This window comes from Oratosquilla oratoria, chromosome 2 (genome assembly GCF_046742065.1).
Source record: "Oratosquilla oratoria isolate Oo_2021 chromosome 2, ASM4674206v1, whole genome shotgun sequence".
Lineage (NCBI taxonomy): Eukaryota > Metazoa > Arthropoda > Malacostraca > Stomatopoda > Squillidae > Oratosquilla > Oratosquilla oratoria.
The window spans coordinates 38695114-38718786 of NC_134778.1; the positions used below are offsets into that span (position 1 = coordinate 38695114).

Sequence of the window (23673 nt, forward strand, 5' to 3'; positions counted from 1 at the left end):
ACTGCCACCTACATTAAAAGTGAACAAGACCCCACCTTTCAATGGAGACTTAGACATGTACACCAGCTGGTGGAGTATTTTTAAAGTAATGATCCATAACAACCTCAGGTATTCAGATGGGGTGTTCTTACAAATATAGCCAAGGACCTGATCAGCCACCCTGTATATAACGATAACGTGTATAGCAATATCCTCAGCAGACTTCATAGCACCCATGACAAGTCTCTGACTATACACAAGGGTCTGAAGGACCGCCTCCTTGCCATACCCCTTCCAGCCAATGATTTTGATGACTTGTCAAAATTCCTCACCACCTAAGACAAATTAAGTGAATACTACAAGAACATGGTAGGAGAAGCCATCTCCGATGACTTCGTGGATGGCATTCTAGTACTGAAACTGCCACACCATCTTCTCACATCCATATGCCTACAGAAGGGTACCATTAATTTAAGTGTGCCTGAGCTTCTTGTGGCCCTCAAAATCTATACAGAAGCTACTACAAACAGCCACCTGCATACCTCTGTGATGCCACATCCAGTTCCAGCAGTAGTCCCTGCACCGGTTCCTGCTCTGCCAACACCTCGACCACCTCGTGTCAGACAATAATACATGCTCCAACACCTCCAGTAACCTTAGGTAAAGCCCCCAGACACAGCACAAGAAGGACAACACCTGTTCCTCCTCTGTCAGCAACAGCAGTACCAACTCCAGCTCCTGCTGCCCACAATGAGGCACCTCAATCCAGTTTGTTTTGCAGTGGCTCACATCGGTCGTTGCATTGCACTTTGTACCCTTATGTCCCTTCTCACACCTGCAGACTTCAGGTACTAGGCAAATGTGCCATCTGCTACTCCAACAAGCATCAAACCAACCACTGTGACTTCCAAGCAGGTTGTTTTAAATGTGATGGCCGTCATAAGGCTCCATTGTGCCCTCAACCCATCAGCATAACCAGCAATGGCATTCTTGTACCCCCGGTATGGAATCCACACTGTTCAACCCCTGGAATCAAACTCTTTCAAGCTATGTACAACCCCCTCAACAAAGCCCGGCAGCCCCTAGCCACACTCCAACTCTTTACAACCTGACCTCGGCATACTTTCCTACTGGTTACCAGCCAGCTCCAGGATGCTATCCGTATTATTATCCTTTTTTCCAGCATTGTGGGGCCTACCCCACTCCGTACCATGCCCTGTACAACCCATCACAACCAGCACTAACTGGCACCAAAGCAATACTAGCCAGTGCCTCACCTTCTACTCCATCAACGTCTATCAGCTCCCACAACAGCACCCCCAGTGGTACCCCCAATGTAGCTCACATGCCAGAAACCACCACTATCCCTCCTTCAGTACGCCTGGCTCCTATTCTTCAAACTCCAGCCGTCTTAGCACCTTTTCCAGCTCCCACAGATAGTGCTAGTTCAACCCCCAGCAGCCCCAGTGCCCATCTAAACTGGCACCAGCACCATGCCATCCCAAGCTTCAACTGCACCAGAGTCCATCCTAGTCCAGGAACCAGAAATCAGTCCGAGTCAGCCAGATCCAGTGCCAGTCATCGTTGAGACAACACATTACTCCTGCCACTCAAGACTCTTAGACATTACTGCTTGAACCTGTCACCACTGGCTTGGTTCCCTCTGAAGACAAATCCCAACTGTCAACAATTATTGACAACACTCCTGTCATTGCTGACACAACTCTCATCCAATGAGCAGTACAGAACACTGTGGCTCTACCCATTTTTACCAGCCTCTTCAGCAAATGTAGCAAGGGCTGCATCTCCCAAGTCTTTGTCGACTGCAGGGCTCAGCCTGCATTCATACATCCTTCCATTGTGGAGCAACTTAACCTCAAGCTGAAGGGAACCATACTCTTCTGCATCGACTCCTTCAATAAGACTGGACTACCTCAGGAATTCAACATCGTTGAATTCAAATTGCACTTGTGTACGGAAAATCATCAGAGCTGTAGTGCACCTATCAGTGAGTAAAGTCATCTCCATGCCCAGTTACCAACGTGTGGTCCAGGTCCTTAAGCCTCAGGCCTCCCTGTCGCCAGTGAAACACCTTCAGATCAAACCACTGGTATTGGTATTATATTGGGCAGTGATCACCTGCCACTAGTCTTTAGACTTGTTGTGCGCTTTCTAGGTGTTGAAATTTTTGTCACCCCAGCCAGTTATGTAGTATGGGGCAAATTGCCCCCCTGAAGACAAGACCATTCTCTCAGCCCCCTATTGAAACCGTTGCCATCAACAGCATCAGACTTGAGGAACCTGTCATCATTGACCCTCCAGCGCACGAGCTCTGGTCATTAGACACAGTCAGCATCTCGTTGGAAAAATACAATCATCTAGGAGAAAAAATAATTTTATTTTTTTAAGTCAACAGTGCGAAGAGAAAATGGAGCCTACATAATCTATTTACCCTTCAAGACCGATGACCACCCTGCAGTCAACTATGGGCGTGCTGTAACTCAACTACACTCACGCAGGAGGAACCCTCCTCACTCTATCAGGACTATAGCAAAATTTTGGAACAGTGTGGATTTAGGACGGGTAGAGGTTGTGTAGATCAGATCTTTGTGGTAAGACAGATATGTGAGAAAGCTATAGGAAAGGGGAAGGATGTTTTTTGGGCTTTCATGGATCTGGAAAAGGCTTATGATAGGGTAGACAGAAAGGCACTGTGGGAGGTTATGCAGATTTATGGGATAGGAGGAAAGCTTTTGGGAGCTGTCAAGAGTTTTTATGAGAGTAGTAGAGCATGTGTTAGGATTAGAAATGGAGAGAGTGAGTGGTTTGAAGTAAAGGTGGGACTTCGTCAAGGATGCGTTATGTCGCCCTGGCTGTTCAACTTATACATGGATGGGGTGGTGCGAGAGGTGAATGCTAGGGTAGTGAGTCAGGGATTGGAGATGGTTAAAGAAAATGGAGAAAAGTGGGAGGTGAGCCAGCTGTTGTTTGCGGACGACACTGCGCTTGTGGCAGGGTCAGAGGAGGGATTGAGGAAGCTGGTGGCAGAGTTTGGGAGAGTATGTGATAGAAGAAAGCTAAAGATAAATGTGGGTAAAAGTAAGGTGATGAGATGTACAAGGGGTGAAAGTGGCAGTAGACTGGAAGTGAACATTAAGGGAGAGCGACTGGAGGAAGTGGATAGTTTTAGATACTTGGGTGCAAGTGTAGCAGGAAAAGGTGGAGTGAAGGTGGAGGTAGAATGTAGATTGAGAGAAGCGAGTAAATGCCTTGGTGGTTTAAAGAGTGTAATGAGGAATAGACATTTGGGAATGGATGCGAAGAGGAGACTGTATGAAGGAGTGATTGTGCCAACAGCACTGTATGGGGCAGAAACGTGGAACATAAGAGAAGAAGAGAGAAGGAGTTTGAATGTGTTTGAGATGAGGTGTCTGAGAAGTATGGTGGGGGTTACTAGGCTAGATAGAGTGAGAAATGAGGAGGTGAGGAGGAGAACAGGGGTGAAAAAGGATTTGGGAGATAGGGTTGATGAAAGAATATTAGGATGGTTTGGACACATGGAAAGAATGAGTGAAGAAAGACTAGTAAAAGAGGTATGGAAGGCAGATGTGGAGGGAGTGAACATGAAGGGACGTCCTAGGATGAGGTGGATGGATGGGGTGAAGGGGACTTTGGGGAAGAGGGGAATGTCTGTTGAGGAAGGAAGGGAGAGGACGGAAGACAGAGGTAGAGTGGAGAATGGTTGTATATGGATGATGTTGTGACTGCATGAGGAGGAATGGGCGGGGAAGTGGGGGGTGGGGTAGTATGTGTGAGTAAATTTTGACGCAGCCCGAAGGGATTTCTCCCCGTCCTCGCCTTATATGCAAAGGGGGACGGAGAGGGGGGGTCGCCGATTAAATGAAGCGGCCTCTCTGTGGATGTACTGTGTCTTGCGACACTGCTTCTGACCCAGGGCGGTGGGCAGGGTGCAGGGATGACCCGTCATCCAGGAGGTGCTCAGATGAGAGGAAGGGTGGGAGGGGTGTGGAGTGTATTTAGGGATGAAATGGGTGGGAGTGTTTTTATGCCTTTCCCTTTTTGGCTACCTCCCTTGGAAGGGGGAAAAAGCCTTGGTATGTGTATGTACCTTCAACTTGAATTCATCGAAACCGTACCCCCAAGTCCAGATGCCTCACCACCCACTCTTCAAGAACTCACCTACAACCCCCAACAGGATAGTTTTTAACGCTTCACCCAGAGCTCACAAGAATGCACCATCCCTCAACAACACCTTGTATATTGGCCCCAACCTGGCACAGAAGATTCAGTCAATGTTACTCTGCTTCTGAGAAGGTACTTGTGGCATCCTAGCTGACATTAGCAAGGCCTCCTTAGGATAGGAGTAGATGAGTCAGATTGGGACTTCTATCACTTTCCTCTTTTTCTCAGGTCCAGACATGCAGTGAGTACAAACCTATTTCTTCAAAGCGGTGGTGTTTGGCACCACTTAAAGTCCTTATCTCCTCAACCAAATTATTGACCATCATCTAAAGAAATCAGACCATCCTGTAACAGCTAAACTCAAGTTTGTGTTTTATGTGGATAACTTGCAACTTGTCTACGATCATAACAGAGAAACCTCAGATAGAACAGCTAAGTCAAGCTAATATGCCCCTAGGACAGTGGACCTCCAATGCCAAGATTGACAATTTTGAACCTACCGGAGTCCATGACTACCTTGGCCTCCATTGGAATACAGAACAAGACACACTTGCCCAACCAGTTTAAAGACGCCTTTGAACAACTTCAGCAAGTCTGGACAAAAAGAAAGGTCCTCAGTCTGTTCTCTTTATTGTATGATCCAGCAGGGATCTTAGCTCCCATTACTCTTACAGGCAAACTCTTCATTCAGAATTTGTGGAAGGAAGGCGAAGGATGGGACATCCCCCTCAATATAGAATGCTTTAAGACTTACAACAATTCTTGACAGGTATAGAAACCTAGAAACCCTTCTACTTCCTCGTAACGCGAATCCTGGTAGTCACCATGCCCTCCACATCTTTTGTGATGAAAGCAAGAGAGGGTTTGGAGTAGCAGCCTACACCGTTTCATAAAAAGGTCATGTCACCTTTCTCACTGGAAGGAGTAGGGTCACCCCCAAGAACATGGCCAGGCTCAGCGAAGACCTCATCATCCCCCGACTCGAACTCACAGCTATTCTCTTTGGTAGCCACCTCGCCAAGTACTTGATAAACTTACGTCTTCTCAGTATCACACCACCTTTGTGAGGTCTGACTCTAACTCCACTCTTTTCTGGGTACACAGACCAGCAACTCAACATATGTCCTCAACAGACCCAAAGAAGTCAAACAGCTAGTACAAAACTACGATCTCTTTAAGGGTCCAGAGTAGCTTCCCTACCTTGGCCAATACCCCCCTCAAGAGTTATACACTCTGCCCATTCTTATACATGCTTGCCCCACCCTTGTTATTGAAATGGCAAAACCTCTCCATCTTAACCAGTTCCCTGATCTTCCAACATTGTATAATGCTTTCAGAATTCTGCTCAGCAGTGAAGGCCAAGGTGTCAGTTACAGTAAAAGCCAAACTCTATCAAAGCCCCATGCAAGTTATACTCAGATTGGCTTAAGTTAGTTCTTTCCCTTGGGTATATAAACATTTGCAAGGGCGAACCACCCATCTCCCCTCTGATGTCAAAAACCTGATCCACTAGAGAGGACTAGACCAGGGTCTCGTATGCTGTCAAACACCACATACTGTCATGCCCACCGAGAATGGCCGCTTAGCCCCACTGGTATTACATCCCAAATGTCCTTTGTGGAACTGCATTGTCATGCACCAACATCTACTCTATCTTCACATGAACACTGCCACACTCCATGTTCTCCACAAAGACTATTGGGTCTCTTGCCAGCGTCAAACTATTAAGTCTTTCATCAGGCAGTGCTTGCACTGCTGACGTATCCAAGCCCCACCTCATAAGTTCCCCCTACCAGCTTGCCTCCATCCTAATAGAATTCACTTTCGTTCACCTCCACCACTGGAGTAGATTTTACTGGAGCGTTCAAGTTAAAGCAGTCACAAGTTGACATTGCCTATGTGATCATCTTCACATGCACCAGCATCTGGGCACTACTCCTGGAAGTAGTCATCTCCCTTAGCATGGCAGATTTCCTTAGAGTTCTGCGTCGCTTTGCAGCACGGGTGGAGATGCCTCACTCCTTCATATTGGACAACACAGCCATCTCCGGCGCCGCTGACAGGTTGCTCTGAGAACTGAAGGATCACCCAGACATCAAGGAATTTTTCACTCCCCACCATTCTACCAGGACCATCACCTCTCTCGCACCCTGGCAAGGCGGCCTTTACAATCGTTTTGTCGGGATCACGAAGACCAACCTAAAGAAAGCTCTTTTCAAATGTACACCCACCCATGATGAGCTCAGAACATTGTGTCGAGAGGTGGAATGCATAGTAAACAACTGCTCCCTCACCTATGTTAGCACCGAAGATGACACCCCTCTTACTCCTTATCATCTCATGTATGGCGGCACTATTGCCCTTTCCTCACAGGTACAGCTCACTAATTTAGACAACCCTGATTACCTCACTGTCACCAAGTTGGGAGCACAGCACCAATTCCTCACAGATGTACTGCAAACATTCAAGTAAAGGTGGACCCAAGATTATGTCTCTCATGTCGTGAAAGGATTGTGGTACTCCCCCAGACGACCGAAGCCCCTCCTGGTGGATAGGTGTCACCTGCGTAGCGCCCGTGGCCTGGAATGTTTGTCGCTGTTTGGCCCCCAACTCTTGGGGTTAGGGGGTGGTCCCACAACAAAGACGCTGCGGCACCAGGACCAAACTACAGTATACAAACAATGCATACGCTCAGTGATGAATTGTATGAGTCCATGGGCACTTTATCTCAGTGAGATACACCTCAACACCCTTCAGACCATACAAAACAAAGCCTTAAAAGCAATTATAGGCTGCACATCTACAACACCTACAGACCACCTACACTATGGAACAAAAGTCCTTAAAGTCAAAGATCACCTTGACATAAAAAGCACACAAGCACTTGCTGCAGCTTCCACAAACACAGCACACCCACTACACTACCTAGCAGAACACCCACACACACCAATATATAAAAAAAAAACGCCCAAATATCTATATCACACACAAATACTCTTCTCTTCCTCCAAAACTACCAAATGCCAGCCTCCGGAAACATAATCACATCACTCACTGCTCCATTAACACACTAAAAGACAACACATTGCTGCATGCCAGACCTCCTGATATCCATCCCTCTGAATCCTCTCTCCCACGAAAGGACAAAGCCCACCTGGCCAGACTGCGATGCAGCCACCACCCAGCCCTTCTAAGCTACCAGAAGAGACTGGATGACCGCATTGTGGACAAATGTCCGGGATGTAACACTTCACCCCACACTATTCAACACGTCATGGAAGACTGCTTTATACACAATCGCGCATGCAAACAACACAACATACATTCCTTAAAGGATTTGTGGGAAAACCCCGTTTCGGCCGTGGCATTCCTTGGGGAGACGGGACTGTTCGAACAGACAGTCTAGGGAACAACAACAACATGTCCCTCAGGTCCATGATCTTGTTCTTACTTTAGATGGTGTCCCTATAGATCAATATCCGTTAGCTCGCATCACTCGGGTCTTTCCTGTCCCTGAAACGTCATTAGATCCGTCAGAGTCCGCACTGCCAAGGGAGAATATGAACACAGTCACTCGAATCATCCCCCTGGAACTCGACTTAAACACAGACAAACCCCCCCTTCTTCTCCCACTGACAATCCTGAGCCACCTGCGGAATTTCCGAGGAAGTAGTTGAGCTCGACACAGTTGACAAAGAAACAACGCTAGTAACCGTTGACCTCACCGAGAGTGCCGGTGGGTTCGAGGGCCTCATCATCCCCACTCCTCCAGCCGTTGGCTCAGATTGGTCCAGCCCAACCGCGCTGACAGACGCCCCAACTGGTGCACCAGCTATTCCAGTTACGGCAACAGCTGACAAGGCAGCAACTATGTCAGCCTGTGCTCGACTACGTAGAGTGGCCGCCTAATGTGCCAGAGATTGGTTCACCACAGTCAATGAATCAGCTCTCCTAGCTTCAAGGCTGCGGAGGAAACCCCTCCTGTTCCCTTGCTCTATAACTGTGTCACAACTTTGGCATTGTGACACACTACCCAGTGTTTTCCATTTCTTTCGTTTCTTTTGGCTCTTTCAGTTACTACTTTGTCCTTCACTTTGTGAAAGCACTGGAAGTCTTAAAGCATTCACTGATTACTTCTTTGTATTTTTGTTCCCTTTTCAAGCGAGTTAAAGTTTTGAGAGTCCCCCTTCTCCACAACATTTTATTGTGAGAGTTTAGTGCTAATTGGTTGACAGTGCCTTATTGAGTCTAAGTGTCCTCGATTTTAATCAGGAATCTTCTCACCTCGCCATCCAATGATGTCTTCGCAAGCTCAAGCTCGAGGTCACCAAAGGTGTTATAATGTTAAAACCAACATGACTCAACCTATAAATTTACTTTATTCATCATATGTTTTTGTGTCCTTGTATTTTTGTTAGTTTATGCATTTTTGCCTATATTTCACAAAATCTTTAAACTTTTATTGTTTTATTGGAGAGCCCGTTACAGTATCATACCCCTGCGCGCTTGCCACTTCTTATTTTTAGTTTAAATTAGGTTATTTAGGGAAGAGAAGGCAGTAAGGGGAAGATGGGCAGAATAGTTTAGGGAGTTGCTAAATGTGAAGGAGGATAGGGAAGAAAAGATTGCTGCAATGGGAAGTGCGAAGAAAATGAGAGTGATGAATGAGGAGAAATAAGGAAGGATGAGGTGAAGGCAGTTGTTAAGATGATGAAAGCAGGTAAGGCACCTGGTCTGGATGGATGCCATGCGGAATGTCTGAAAAAGGGAGGTACAGTGATGGTGGACTGGTTGGTGAGGTTATTTAATGTTTGTTGGAGAGAGGGTAGAGTGCCGGAGGACTGGAGGAGTGCCTGTATAGTTCCTCTTTACAAAGGAAAAGGGGACAAGTGTGAATGTAGTAGTATTTTCAGAGGGATTAGCTTGTTGAGTGTAGTTGGGAAGGCTTATGGGAGGATCTTGATTGAGAGGATTAGGAGAGGAACAGAGGGAGTAATTGGTGAGGAACAGTGTGGATTTAGGACAGGTAGAGGTTGTGTAGATCAGATCTTTGTGGTAAGACAGATATGTGAGAAAGCTATAGGAAAGGGGAAGGATGTTTTTTGGGGCTTTTATGGATCTGGAAACGGCTTATGATAGGGTAGACAGGAAGGTACTGCGGGAGGTTATGCAGATATACGGGATAGGAGGAAAGCTTCTAGGAGCTGTCAAGAGTTTTTATGAGAATAGTAGAGCTTGTGTCAGGATTGGAAATGGAGAGAGTGAGTGGTTCGAGGTAAAGGTGGGACTTCGTCAAGGATGCGTTATGTCGCCCTGGCTGTTCAACTTGTACATGGATGGGGTGCGAGAGGTAGTGGGTAGTGGGCAAGGGATTGGAGATGGTTAAAGAAAATGGAGAAAAGTGGGAAGTGAGCCAGCTGTTGTTTGCTGACGACACTGTGCTTGTGGCAGGATCGGAGGAGGGATTGAGGAAGTTGGTGGCAGTGTTTGGGAGAGTATGTGATAGAAGAAAGCTAAAGATAAATGTGGGTAAAAGTAAGGTTATGAGATGTACAAGGGGTGAAAGTGGCAGTAGACTGGAAGTGAGCATTAAGGGAGAGCGACTGGAGGAAGTGGATAGTTTTAGATACTTGGGTGCAAATGTGGCAGGGAAAGGTGGAGTGAAAGTGGAGGTAGAATGTAGATTGAGAGAAGCGAGTAAATGCCTTGGTGGATTAAAGAGGAATAGACATTTGGGAATGGATGCTAAGAGGAGACTGTATGAAGGAGTGATTGTGCCAACAACACTGTATGGGGCAGAAACATGGAACATAAGAGAAGAAGAGAGAAGGTGTTTGAGATGAGGTGTCTGAGAAGTATGATGGGGGTTACTAGGCTAGATAGAGTGAGAAGTGAGGAGGAGAACAGGGGTGGAAAAGGAGCTGGGAGATAGGGTTGATGAAAGAATATTAGGATGGTGTGGACACATGGAAAGAATGAGTGAAGAAAGACTAGTAAAAGAGGTGTGGAAGGCAGATGTGGAGGGAGTGAACATGAGGGGACGTCCTAGGATGAGGTGGATGGATGGGGTGAAGGGGGCTTTGGGGAAGAGGGGAATGTCTGTTGAAGAAGGACGGGAGAGGACAGAAGACAGGGGTGAATGGAGAATGGTTGTATATGGATGATGTTGTGATAGCATGAGGTGGAATGGGCGGGTGGATGGGGGGTGAGGTAGTATGTGTGAGCAAAATTTGACGCAGCCCGAAGGGATTTCTCCCCGTCCTCTCATTTTATGCAATGGGGGGACGGAGAGGGGGGGTCGCCGATTTAATGAAGCGGCCTTGCTGTGGATGTGCTGTGTCTTGCGACACTGCTTCTGACCCAGGGCAGTGGACAAGGTGCAGGGATGACCCGTCATTCGGGAGGTGCTAGGATGGGAGGGAGGGTGGAGGGGTGTGGGTGTTCGGGGATGGAGTGGGTGGGAATGATTTTGTGCCTTTTTCTTTTTGGCTACCCCCCTTGTAAGGGGGAGGAAGCCTTGGTATATTTATGTATGATGTATTTAGGGGCATGTGTCCCTACCTCACAAGACTCCTAGAATTACCTTATCTTCTGCCTCGTCATCACACCACATTCCTCATGCAAATTAACAACTGGAAATTCGCCCTCCAAAAACAGGGCATCGCGTTCAATGGCTGCCTCACTGTGTCGTTCCCCTCAGTGTATCCACCATACTGGCCACAGCCTCCAGTTGCTGGCTGTCTCAGATTGTATTTCAGTAAAACGATAATGAAGACGATGTGACTATTTTGTCTGAAAATGGAGGATTACAAGTGAAATTGCCCGGCAAATTAAGTGAACCGTGGAACCAAATTTCTGAATGTGACTGCCTCGTCTAGGATGGCCACCGAAGGAGATGGTTTGGGCCTCCCGCCATTCTCGATGAAATGAATTTCGAATCCTAAGACATCCACGATATTGGTCGGTAGAGCACTGTGAACTAGGGCGGAATACAAGTGAGTGTTTAATTGGATGTGGGAGTCAACAAAGGATAGACTCCAGGCAGACGGTGAACTGAGAATTTTGAAATGGTCATGCGTCGCCCCTAGGGTGGCCCTCGAAGGATACTCTATGGACCCCTGCCATTCACGACAATGCTCCTAAGACATCTCGTTCGTGTGAACCCAATTCTTCATTAGAAGCTTCTATCCACTAGCGCTACGTCACAAGAAAGGAGCGAGGCATTTGTGTCATTTCAGCTTGGGGACTAGAGCACACAGGGTTAGTTTAGGATAGGTGTCTCCAACCATGTACACATATGTGTGATTTCCGCCTAAATAGTTAATAAGTGATTTTAGATATTTTTCCTAATCTTAAGCATGATTAATAATTGACAAGTGAATATAGAAAGCTTGACTGCACATTGCTGATTAGTGGAGACATTTTAAACTGGAATAAATGTCAAAGCATTTCTTAATGTTTTTATCGAGCCTAGATTATGGCTGCAATTTACACGAGTTTGTTACCCCCCCCCCTCCCTCTTTTTCTGAGAAACATACTTCTCTGCTCCTTCGAAACCACGCGCTTGCAGTGGAAGGGACAAGTGCAGTCCCGGCTTGTTCCTGAAGTTTCCTGTACTTTCGCTCCCAACTGCAGCTATCTCCCTTTGTCAGGAATAGATCCCGACAGAGGCATTTTTAGAGTAAATGAACTATTATCATAAATTAATATAGACATCTGTGGTTACATCCTCAGTTAATTTAGTGAATTGATAGCTGTAGAATTGTGGTTAGGGATGAAATACAGTAGTTGAGCATGCAAAATTGTATGAAATCTGTATTTTAGAATGCTTAGTATATGAAAGCATGCATAACAAATTATACAACTATTTCCATTTAGATAGTGGCCTATCATTTTTATATATACGAAAACATATTACGTAAGGGACTCTATGCCATACACCAAGCATGGTTGACTACCCTATCAAGGAATGTCAAATTACCGATATATAATTTTCATTATTAATCTTTTTACCACTTGGCAACTTCTCCGTCTTGATCTCTTAGTTCCCATGTATGGGGATTATTATACGTATCGTGCGACATTTTCACTTCAATTGAGGTGAAGTTGTACTTCCCATAGACCTTTGGCAACGAGAGGTCAAAGGCCACTAGGCGTTCGGCGTCAAGTCGGACCCTTGTTAGACAGTACAAGAGATGACACGAACTGAAGAAGTGTTAGTGATTCGTGGCTGGGAAGTGATATGAAAACTTACCCCAATCACAGACTTCATATGAAAGTAATAGTGTGACGTGCAAGTGCGACTAAGCGTGTGCTAAACCAAAGTGAGGGGACGCGTTCAATGAGAGAGCCAGTCTCTCCCCATACCCTTTCTATACTACATGTCACGACCGGAGTCGACGCACACATCACCGCCAGAATAAAGACGAAGAAAATCGCCAAGTGGCTCCAAGGCCACGGTGAGTTATACAATAGTTTAATGAAGTATCTAAACAAATCAGACTGATTGAAATTATTACATATTCACAAAGATACATGATACTTTGTAATGCCATTGTACTTTTCAGGGTTCGATGGGTCCCTGCCGATCACAGGTATGTAGTCTTACGCTTTCAATGTGAACGTTGTATATAAAATTCACACAGAATACCCCAGAATCAACTCGGTGGGACGATCACTTAGATTAACTTCCACCGTCAGCATTACGTATTAAAAGGGCTGGGAAATCTGTCGGAAGTCATAATATTCTCCACATTCTCCAATTTCCCATGTGTGAGAAATTCTCATACTAGTCAACACCTTTTCTTCTTCCACTGTCCTGGGATTTCGGGACCAATATCTCGACCGTACTATTTGTGTTTCACTTAACCACGCAAACTCCTTTCTCCACCCATCAGTCCTACTCGTGTATGTATTATTGACAAGATATCCAGCGTTAAAAAGGGATTCCAAATTCTGAGGTATTTTTACCCACATCCATGTTGTTACCCGTGCGCGGGTGTTATCGTCCATACTTATTCTGGTTAACGCCAAACTGATTTATTCAGCTGCGGGTTAAGCTATTGAGCGTTGTGGTTTCCTCTGGCTATGTAGTGCAATTAGAAAAGATTTTTTTTATTATTATTATTATTATTATTAATCTCCCCATATACCTACTCGTTTCTTAAAAATTAGACTAGTTCTCACCTCCAGTTGGGATATTACCTCATGAAAAATAGGCGACAAAGAAAGTTCAAGCATCTAGTCGGATTCGAATCGGGAGAAGTGCAGCGATCCTTCGATAGCTCAGTTGGTAGAGCGGTGGACTGTAGAGGAAACACGGCAGACATCCATAGGTCACTGGTTCGAATCCGGTTCGAAGGATAAACCATTTTCAATCATATGATTAACCGGCAAACATTTTAGATTGTATTTGAACAGGAAAATCCTGTGTACTTTTTGTGAGGAGCGATTGTTCCAATATTCTTTTTTTATCAAGTGGGCTCTGTTATTGATCAGGGTGTGCGTTTTCTGTTCTTGTTCCAAGTCTCTGTTCCTTATATTGGAGTCGATAAGATCTCGCCTTATATAAGCGTTTTTCAGAATTATATTACCGTAGTGTAGTAGAAAAATACTTTCATCCAGGGTTGGATAGCTCAGTGGATGGAAACATTGGGGTGTGCGAAACAACTCAGATAATTGTAATATAGAAACTTAACGTCGGGGCTTAATTGTCCTAAAGTGAAAACAATGTTTGATTTGATAAGAATTATTCCAGACGAAGAAGTCAAAGGCTCCCCATGTGTATCGGGTTTGATTTATTCATATCTCATGTCAGTGGAGTTGGTGCTTTGATGACAGATTTGTGAATCTAGATGTATTGAAGCAAATTATTCCACCCCCTCTCTCTCTTATATATGTTGTGGGTATAGGGCCACTCCATAGGCGGAAAGGGACCAGCGATGAAAGAAAAAAAATGATAATTACAATAAATATAATTAATAAATAGTTAGAAATGTTTATCACTTAAACATGATGTGAAGTGCAATCTAGATTTTCAGGCTAAGTACACCTGGCAGAGTTAGGATTTATTATGTTAAATGAAAACATATGACCTAAATACGTGCCTGCTAGCGTGCTTTACTTCGAGTATTTTGCTAAATATACCTTGCCGCAAGAATTTGGTTTCGATTTATAGACGTAAACTTTGTATGGTTACATGCAACTGAAAGCTTAATTCAGAAGATATTTTGTACCTGGGAATTTGTCTCCAGCTCGTTTGTAACTGTTAGTGGGTAGGTTTGCGCTGGGTTTTCACATGTTGGGGTCTTTTGTCCCCATCTGAACCTCATGCTGGCAGACAAGGAGGGCAGCTCAAGTCTACTTGATACCGAGGGTGTATGTTATTTGGTAATATTAGTTGATAGTCATTATGTGTTTGGGGTAAGTGGAGGTGGCCAGTATTATGTATCGTGGATTAGTTGTGTTGGTGTCTTGGTTGTATTATGTCGTAATATCTCGAGAAAAAAGCATCATCGTTAACATAACAAGGGAGGGGGTGTCTCCATGATCCACCAGTCGTTAGGTCTGGAATGGACTGGAGTGTGGATGTTAAGGGATGTGCAAACAGTGTGGTGGTACCTATATCACGGACTTAAAGAAAACTAATGAAGTAGAGATGCAGTACTCATGCAAAAGCAATTTGTTTCATGGGTTTTCGTTCATTGAATTTGGAGGCCAAACCACCAGGACTGAGGCCCTGTAAACAAAAACAAAAATTGAGGAGCCCATGATTGTTTAATCACCATCGACCAATTAACATTTATTTCATTATAATATTTACCTATCAGTTTACGGGACTGTGGGAATCTCATTGTATCCTACTTCGCACGATTCTTTAAGTTTAAATGACGTCAGCATTTGAACTTTCGTAGGGGCGTCGCGTGTGGGGACTTCACGGATCTCCTATCCATGAATAAGAATGTTGTGAAATTAGGGAGTATCCGAAACAATACGAGATTGCTTACGCTGTAACTGGAGATGTAGGAATGTTTATTCCAGGAGAAAGTAAGGAAAGGTGTATTATGATCGCCGAAGAGATGCATCCAAGGCAAGAAACTCGTGGACATTTGAAAACTGATCATATAGCTGCGGTTATAATAATTATAAGTTTATTTGGCAATAAATCAAATACATGAAATACAGATAATGAAAAGTACACAGTTCGAAATTACAACTGCCGAGGATAATACAAAAAATGTATATTTTAACTACAGAATTGGATGAAAACTTTTTTAATTATTCAAGTAGGACAGTAGACTAAGGTAGCCAAATTTTTACAGCAAAACTTGCTATATCCTGTAACGGTACAAGAATAATTATAAATATGCGGGGGCCAGAGGTTACAGGAAAGCAACTGTTATTCTGGACCTTGAATTTATGGGTTGTAAAAAGAAAGGATACAAACATTCAAACATACCCCCTACACACACACACACGTCGGTCGAAGTGACAGCGAAGTTTGGAACTCCAGGAAAAATTCAAGTTTAATCGATCTCAACAACGAGGGAGTACCTTTGTTGTATTAGTAGGGAAGGGGAAAGCTCGTGAAGTAGTGGGAAGGTGAAGAAAAGGGAGAAAGAGAGGGATTACTGAGGAAAATGGAAGGAAATGAGGAAGGGGACGAATGGGCCCCGGATGTTAGAAGGGGTGTAAACAAAATGAGTGAAGAACACAGACGAGGGAGAACCAAGCAGAGGTGTCAAAAGCAGAAATGTAGATAATAGCAGCTCAATGGAAAGAGAAAATAACTGCTTTTATGGATTTAATGAGGGAGGTGACAACCTCCCCCGACTAGTAAAACTAGAGAAACTAAAAAATAAAAATAAAAAATAAAAAAACGAAACATGGGAGGTTAGGTTTAACCAATTAACACTAGTTACCCAAAGAGTTGATAAACTGGAAGAACTAAAGAAGAAAACGTAACTAAAGAAATAGAAGAATTAAAAAGATAAAAGAAGTAAAAGAGGAGAATGAGGAATTAAAGAAAGAGAAAGAGTCCATTGCAAAAGAAGCACAGGGTTGTAAAAAAGTCCAAGAATAAAAAAAATGTATTTAGAGATATAGTGACAACAGATGAAAGAACAAACTAAGGACAGTTATTAAAATGATGAGAGAGAAGGAGAATATAGTAAGAGACTTAGCGGACAAAAAGAAATGTATAATTACATTAGGGATGGAAGAGAAGCATAAGCCAAATAGGACCACAAGAGTAAAAGAGAAGGAAAAGGTAAACACGATATTAGAAGTAGTTCAAGAGGATGGGCAAGAAACAGGGAAAGAAAGTGAAGAAATAGACTAGGGAAATACAATACAGGAAACATGGACTGGAGGTGAAGCTTTTATTCCTGACGTTTCGTCTATCGACTTTCTCAAAGGAATGAGCATACTGGATACATACAGAGTTTATATACACGCCTTACGGCTCAAGGGGGTATGCGAGCGTATAACGCTGTGTTCTGATTGGCCCGCTGAGACCACCAATCACGAAGCGCTATACTCGCTGAGGATTTGGCCCAGGTGAAGCTCCCAGCCTTATTGTTGATATTCGGACGAGTGGTGATGTAAGCAGCTTCTATAGATTTTCTGGTCTTCTTATCCATACCTTCGTGTAGAATCTCGGCTCGGTTCCATTGTGGGAGGTGCCCAGATTCGTCAACATGCACCACCATTGCGTTGGTGAGTCTATGGTGACGGAGGTCGGCCTTATGCTCCCTGATTCTAGTGTCAAGCCCCCTCTTAGTCTCTCCATAATATACTTTATTGCATGATGTGCATGGGATCTTATATACGACGCTGTCTTTACTCCCCCTCATCTTAGTCCCGCTTTTTATTATGTCACTGATCTTCGTTCCCGATGTTACGGCTGCTTTTACTTCCGTGCTCCTGAGCATTCTAAGGTAGGAGACATTATTAGAATGCTCAGGAGCACGGAAGTAAAAGCAGCCGTAACATCGGGAACGAAGATCGGTGACATAATAAAAAGCGGGACTAAGATGAGGGGGAGTAAAGACAGCGTCGTATATAAGATCCCATGCACATCATGCGATAAAGCATACTATGGAGAGACTAAGAGGGGGCTTGACACTAGAATCAGGGAGCATAAGGCCGACCTCCGTCACCATAGACTCACCAACGCAATGGTGGTGCATGTTGACGAATCTGGGCACCTCCCACAATGGAACCGAGCCGAGATTCTACACGAAGGTATGGATAAGAAGACCAGAAAATCTATAGAAGCTGCTTACATCACCACTCGTCCGAATATCAACAATAAGGCTGGGAGCTTCACCTGGGCCAAATCCTCAGCGAGTATAGCGCTTCGTGATTGGTGGTCTCAGCGGGCCAATCAGAACACAGCGTTATACGCTCGCATACCCCCTTGAGCCGTAAGGCGTGTATATAAACTCTGTATGTATCCAGTATGCTCATTCCTTTGAGAAAGTCGATAGACGAAACGTCAGGAATAAAAGCTTCACCTCCAGTCCATGTTTCCTTTACCGTGTCTATACAACTTGTTCACATGGATTTTCAAATACAATACAGATGAGACCATGCCAATTAAGATCAAATTCAGGTCACAAACGACAGCAGAGAATCTCTTAGCAAAAACAGGGAAACTAGCAGACAGTTATCAATATAAACAGGTATGGATAAAAAGAGAAATGATTAAAGGGGAAATAGAGCATGAGAAAACAAAAAATCGAGCAACTAAGGGGGAAAAAACGAGAAAAGAACAGTAAAAAAAAATCTGGGAGAGTAGTGGATATGAAAGTAAGGAAATCGTTCATAGAGAAAAACGGAAAGCAAACAGAAAATACGATGGAAGTAGCAGAAAATTAAGAGTGTCTTACACAAACATAAATGGCTCAATAACAGGCTTGAACGAACTGAATGATTACCTGAAGGAAAAAGAACCGAACATAATGGGAATTGTAGAGACAAAATTGAAAGGTCCACCACCACCCAACAGTGTAGGACATGTTGCATATAATTATTGGATTAGAAACAGGTAAAACGAGGGGGTGGGATTATGTTCCTAAGAAGGATATAAATGTGAGGAATGTCACATATGGAAAGAATAGAGATGATTATGATGGAAGTGGAGGACAGGGATGGGAAGAGCAGGAAGATTGTAGTAAATTATGTGCCTCTTAAAACGGCTTCGTGGGAAGAGAGAGATCACAAAAATATGTTAGAAGACACAAGGATAACACTAAGATAATGGAAGATGGAGGAAGAATAGTTATAATGGGTGACTTTAATTGTAAAGAAATCTGCTGGGAAGAGATGACAGTGAAGGGTGGAGACGACCTATGGGGAAATGTACTACTTGATATAATTATAGAACATACAATGACGCAAAGGATACAAGAGAATGCTAGGTATAGAAATGAGGAAGAACCATCGAGACTGGACCTAATAATCACATCAGAACCCGAAATAGTGGACAAAATTGAATATAAGACGCCAATAAGTAAAAGTGACCACATATTGGTTGAACTGGAACTAAATGAGGAAGAATACATGGAAAAAACGAGCAATAAAGAAAGGGAAGATTTATGTATGGAAAATGTTTTGTTGATAAAATAAGAAAATTCTTTCAAAAGCAGACTGGGAAATGGTACACAAGTAGGAAAAACAGTAGAAGAGAAATGGACTATTTTGACCAAAATTTATATAGTAGTGGAAGAGTATGTTCCAAGACAAAAAAAAAAAAAAAAAAAAAAAAAAAAAGGTTATGTACAAGTGCTGGTACAACAAAATATGTAGGGAGTTAAAAGACAAAAGGGATAAAGCTTGGATAAAATGGAAAAAAGACCTGAAAATGGAAAATATAGTTATAGAAATGAATATGTACAAGTGTGCAGAGCAGAAAAAAGAAAATACGAAAAAGATGTCATAGAAAAATGTAAAGATCAACCAAAACTATTCTACAGATTTGTAAACAAACTGAAAAACAAACAAGAATTAGAGAAACTACGACAAGGAGTTGAATACACAGAGGAAATAGAAATGGCAGAAATTATGAACAAGTATTTTAAATCTGTGTTTATGAGGGAGAACATACAACCTAGAGATATCGAGTGGGAGGAGAAAGTCCCCCCTATGAAAGAGAAGAGGAAATAGAGATTGCAGAAATTATGAACAAGCATTTTAAATCTGTTTATGAGAGAGAACATACAACCTAAAGATATCGAGTGGGAGGAGAAAGTCCCCCTATGAAAGAGATAGAAGTAACAAAGAATGAAATAATGAATCACTTGAGTAATCTCGATGTCAGAAAATCACATGGACCAGATGAAACGGCAAACTGGATTTTGAGAGAATGCAGGAATAAATTAACAGACGAAATGCATAGTCTAATAAGCGGTTCATTGAAAGAAGGAAAAGTTCCAGAAGATTAGAAAAGAGCAAATATAGTACCAATATATAGAGGGGGAAACAAGGAAGATCCTACTAACTATAAACCGGTCTCTCTTACAAGTACGATAGCTAAAATTTGTGAAAGAATTATTAGAATTAGGTGGGTAAGGCATTTGGGAAAAAAAACGTACTAAATCCAAGGCAATTTGTATTTAGACAAGGATGATCATGCGTCACAAACTTAATGTTTTTCTATTCAAGGCTAATAAATGTAATACAAGAAAGAGATGGATGGGTTGATTGTGCATTTCTGGACCTGAAAAAAGCTTTTGATAAGGTGCCACATAAAAATTGCTAAAGAAATTAGAAACTGCAGGAGGAATACAGGGCAATCTGCTGAAGTGGATAGAAGACTTCTTGCATGAGTGATGGTAAAAGACAAACACTCTAATTGGGATGAAGTGATTAGTGGAGTTCCACAAGGAACAGTTCTGGCCCCAATAATGTTTGTTATATATATTAATGATATGGATAAAGGAATTGAAAGTTATATGAGCTTTTTTGCGGACGATGCAAAACTGTTGAAAAAAGTAAACACTGTAGAAGATAGTGAGTTGCTTCAGAGTGATATCAATAAAGTATGGGAATGGAGTAGGAAGTGGGAGATGGAACTCAATATTAAGAAGTGTAGTATAATGGAATTTAGAAAAAGCAAAAAATGTATATATAGTGGGATTATATAAATTGGGAGAGGAAGAAATAAAAAAAAAAAAGTAGAAAATGGGAAGGACCTGGGAGTCATTATTATGAATAATATGCCCCCTGAGAAAAAAAAAAAAAATGGAGAAACTTATAATTTAATAAGAACAATCAGAGTGGCATTTACATACCTGGACGAAGAAATGGTGAAGAAAATACTAGCCACTTTGATAAGACCAAGATTGGAGTATGCAGCGACGACGTAGTCACCAAGTACAAAAAAATGTATAACAAAACTTGAAAGAATACAAAGAGCAGTACGAAATTGGCACCAACGCTCAGAGCTATCATATGAAGAGAGACTAGCAAAACTTGAGCTACAGACATTGGAGCAAAGAAGAGAGAGAGGAGACTTGATAACTATTTATAGAATCATGAAAGGCATAGAAACTATTGGTAGAGAGGATATAATACAATGGAATAGTAGAAATACAAGAGGACACGGAAAGAAAATCAAGCTATAGAAGAGATCTATAAAAGAACAGCTTTCCCCACAGGTAATTGACGTTTGGAACAAGTTAGATGAGAATGTGGTGTGTGCAAATACGATACACAAATTTAAAAACAGTCTAGATAAAACGAGATGTGAAGACGGTACGCCACGAGTATAGCTCCCCTTCCCGTAAAATATAACTAGGTAAATACACACACACACACAGACACAGTACTACCCCTAGATCGGTTATACGAGCTCTGAGCTCTCATCCGGGAGGTTGATAAATGTCGATCACGAGTGCAGCACATGATCCAAGACCATGGTGAATGACACACACGCAAAATACAACGAGGTAAATACACACACACGCACGAAGTCCAGTAAACCAGTTATGTAAGCTTGGAGAAATCTTGCTAAAACGGTCTCATGATTTTTTTTAGCTTAAAATTGGTATATAAAGTCGGAAAATACGTGTAAACCATATCAACTTGGGCATACTTTTTATTTGAGTCTAGTCCAAGGTTTTGTTATTTCATGCTTCTTTTTTTCTATCTCTTTATGACCAAGGAAATTTGTGGCCTCGATGGCGCAGTAGGCAGCGCGTGAGTCTCATAATCTCAAGGTCGTGAGTTCGATCCTCACTCGGGGCAAATGTTTTCTTGAGGATAAGGATAAATTTATTGAAAGAAGAGGAAGGCACTGTGGGAAGTATTGCAGATATATGGGATAGGAGAAAACCTGTTAGGAGCAGTCTGTAGGTTTTACGAGAGTAGGGCCTGTGTTAGAAATGGAGAGATTGAGTGATTTGAGGTAAAGGTGGGACTTCGCCATGGATGGGGTGGTGTGGAAGGTGGAAAGAATGAAATAAGAGGAAAGGAGGATGTGGGGCGGACGCATGAGCGCACATATCAACTGTGTCCATCTGTACGCTGGTATATTGACAAGTATGCAGAGGTAGATGAAAGAAAACACGATTCTTCTTCCAAATTTATTCACGACTACTACTATTCTTCTTTTTGGTGTGAAACCATATTGTGTTTCAAGTAGGTTTTGGTTGTGGTGTAGGTGTTTTTCCAGTTTTTCTTTGATAATGCCCGTTAGTATTTTGTAAGATGTGTCTAGTAAGGCTATTGGTCTGCGGAGTTTGTGTTTTTGGGATGATCTTTGTTTTTGAGGTCTTTCAGTTTTGAAGTAATCTGTTTTGTTTGATTATCGAGTTGTAGGCTGCAACAAGTTTTGTGGCTTCTGCGTCTTTTATGATTTCTTTAAACATTTAAATGTTTAAGCCGTTTGGGCCTGCTGCTTTACCATTTTTCATTTTTCTTATTTGTTTATACTATTTCTATTATCTCTTGACCCACAAGGTGTCTACCGTGTTGTCACGTACCGAATCAAAACATTCAGAATATACAAGAGGCTGTCCACTACCCCGAGTATGTTAACATGGAATATTCTAAATGCATATTGATTTTTTCATGAAATGGTAGATGATGTGAGTAATTGTTATACATGTTAAGAAAAGAAGAGACTTGTTAAAACGATGTGGCATCTCAGGTCAGGCAACGTTGCCCCGGCTCCCGACCTAGGAATTTCCGTGGGGTTGGGTCGCTTACATAGAGAAGCAGAGTGCGGGTCTTCGGGCCGCATGCAGTCTCTTTAATTATACCGGTCATACATGCAAACATAGAGAAAACTGTGTCTCCCCCGTTTTCTTTGGAGATGGTTTAGACGTGGCAACGCTGCTGGTTTTGCCGGCCACATCCTATGGGTCACCAGATGATGGAAGAAGTATAGTTCCTCTGCTGTGATGTCCCCTGTGCTCATAGGTTTGATACTTTGTTCTGTGATGTTGAAGGCGTAGTCATAGTGCTCTCTTAGAATTTCTGGAATGTTAACTTTGTGATCAATGTGGCTAGGGCACCCTTTTCTATTTCCTCTAGGTGTTGTTTTCTGTGTTTGGTTTCAACTTCTGCACTCCAAGCGTCTTCAATGAGGTTTGCGTGTCGTTGGTATATACATCTTTTTTGGAAAATTGAGATTTTCTCTCTCTTTTTAATCATATACTGCAGTGTCTATTGTAGTTCTGTTTGTGCCGTATGACCTTAAGCTGTTCATGTTTTTCCATATTTTTTTTCATGTCTTTTTCCTTTTTAATTTTGTCTATTTTTCGTATAGTGACTTACCTTGTTTACAACTTTTTGTTTTTGTTTTATCATTATTTTTTTAGTTCCCAAAGTTCTTAATTTTCTTTAGCATCTTGAGTATTTATTTATTTATTTATTTTTTCTGTTTATAGCTCTCCGTTCTTTGATTTCATTATTTCCACCCCAATCCATGTGGCTCTGTCATTATCTATGTGTGGGTTTTCTTTTTCTTTTTTAGTGTTTCTTATGCCTTCATCATCATCATGGATTTATCTATGCTTTCTAAGGTGCTGCGTTCGTTCTGATCTCTTTTCAGTGCATCTGTGACTTTTTCCAAATGTATGGTCTTCGCTCGTGGTGCTGTAATATTAGATGGCTTTGAAGGTTTTTGTGTAGGTTGCGTGCTAGTATTTCAAAGTGTGCGATAAGCAAGTTGTGGTCGGAAAGGTAGTGCTGTTTAGCTTCATCTACTTTCATTGCTCTGAATTTTTATGTATATTATGATTTGTGAAGATAAAGTCTTTGGCACTTTTTTTTCCTCTTCTTTCCCATGTTATTTCTCCTTCACAGTTTAGGTCGTTGTTCAATAATATAAGGTTGTGTTTTTTCATTAGATCTAGTGCTTGTTGACCTTTGTTGTCCAATGTCTGTGGTCCAATGAAACCTAAGTGAGCGTTGAAGTCTTCAAATATCACATAATCTGAGTTTCCTTCTTGACTAGCACAAAATTTTAAATGTATATACTGA

General features: G+C 42.6%; 1 protein-coding gene and 2 non-coding genes across 4 annotated transcripts in view; all 3 read left to right on the forward strand.

Annotated features, from left to right (window-relative positions):
* The window catches only part of LOC143038507 (putative ATP-dependent DNA helicase HFM1), a 167644-nt gene that overhangs the window by 110568 nt on the left and 33403 nt on the right, over positions 1-23673 (forward strand). The gene's annotated exons all lie outside the window — the stretch shown is intronic.
* Positions 13457-13545, forward strand: TRNAY-GUA (transfer RNA tyrosine (anticodon GUA)). The gene is given in 2 exon segments: positions 13457-13493; positions 13510-13545. It is a non-coding gene; the product is annotated as a tRNA-Tyr (tRNA).
* On the forward strand, positions 21360-21432 carry TRNAM-CAU (transfer RNA methionine (anticodon CAU)). Its single transcript has one exon. It is a non-coding gene; the product is annotated as a tRNA-Met (tRNA).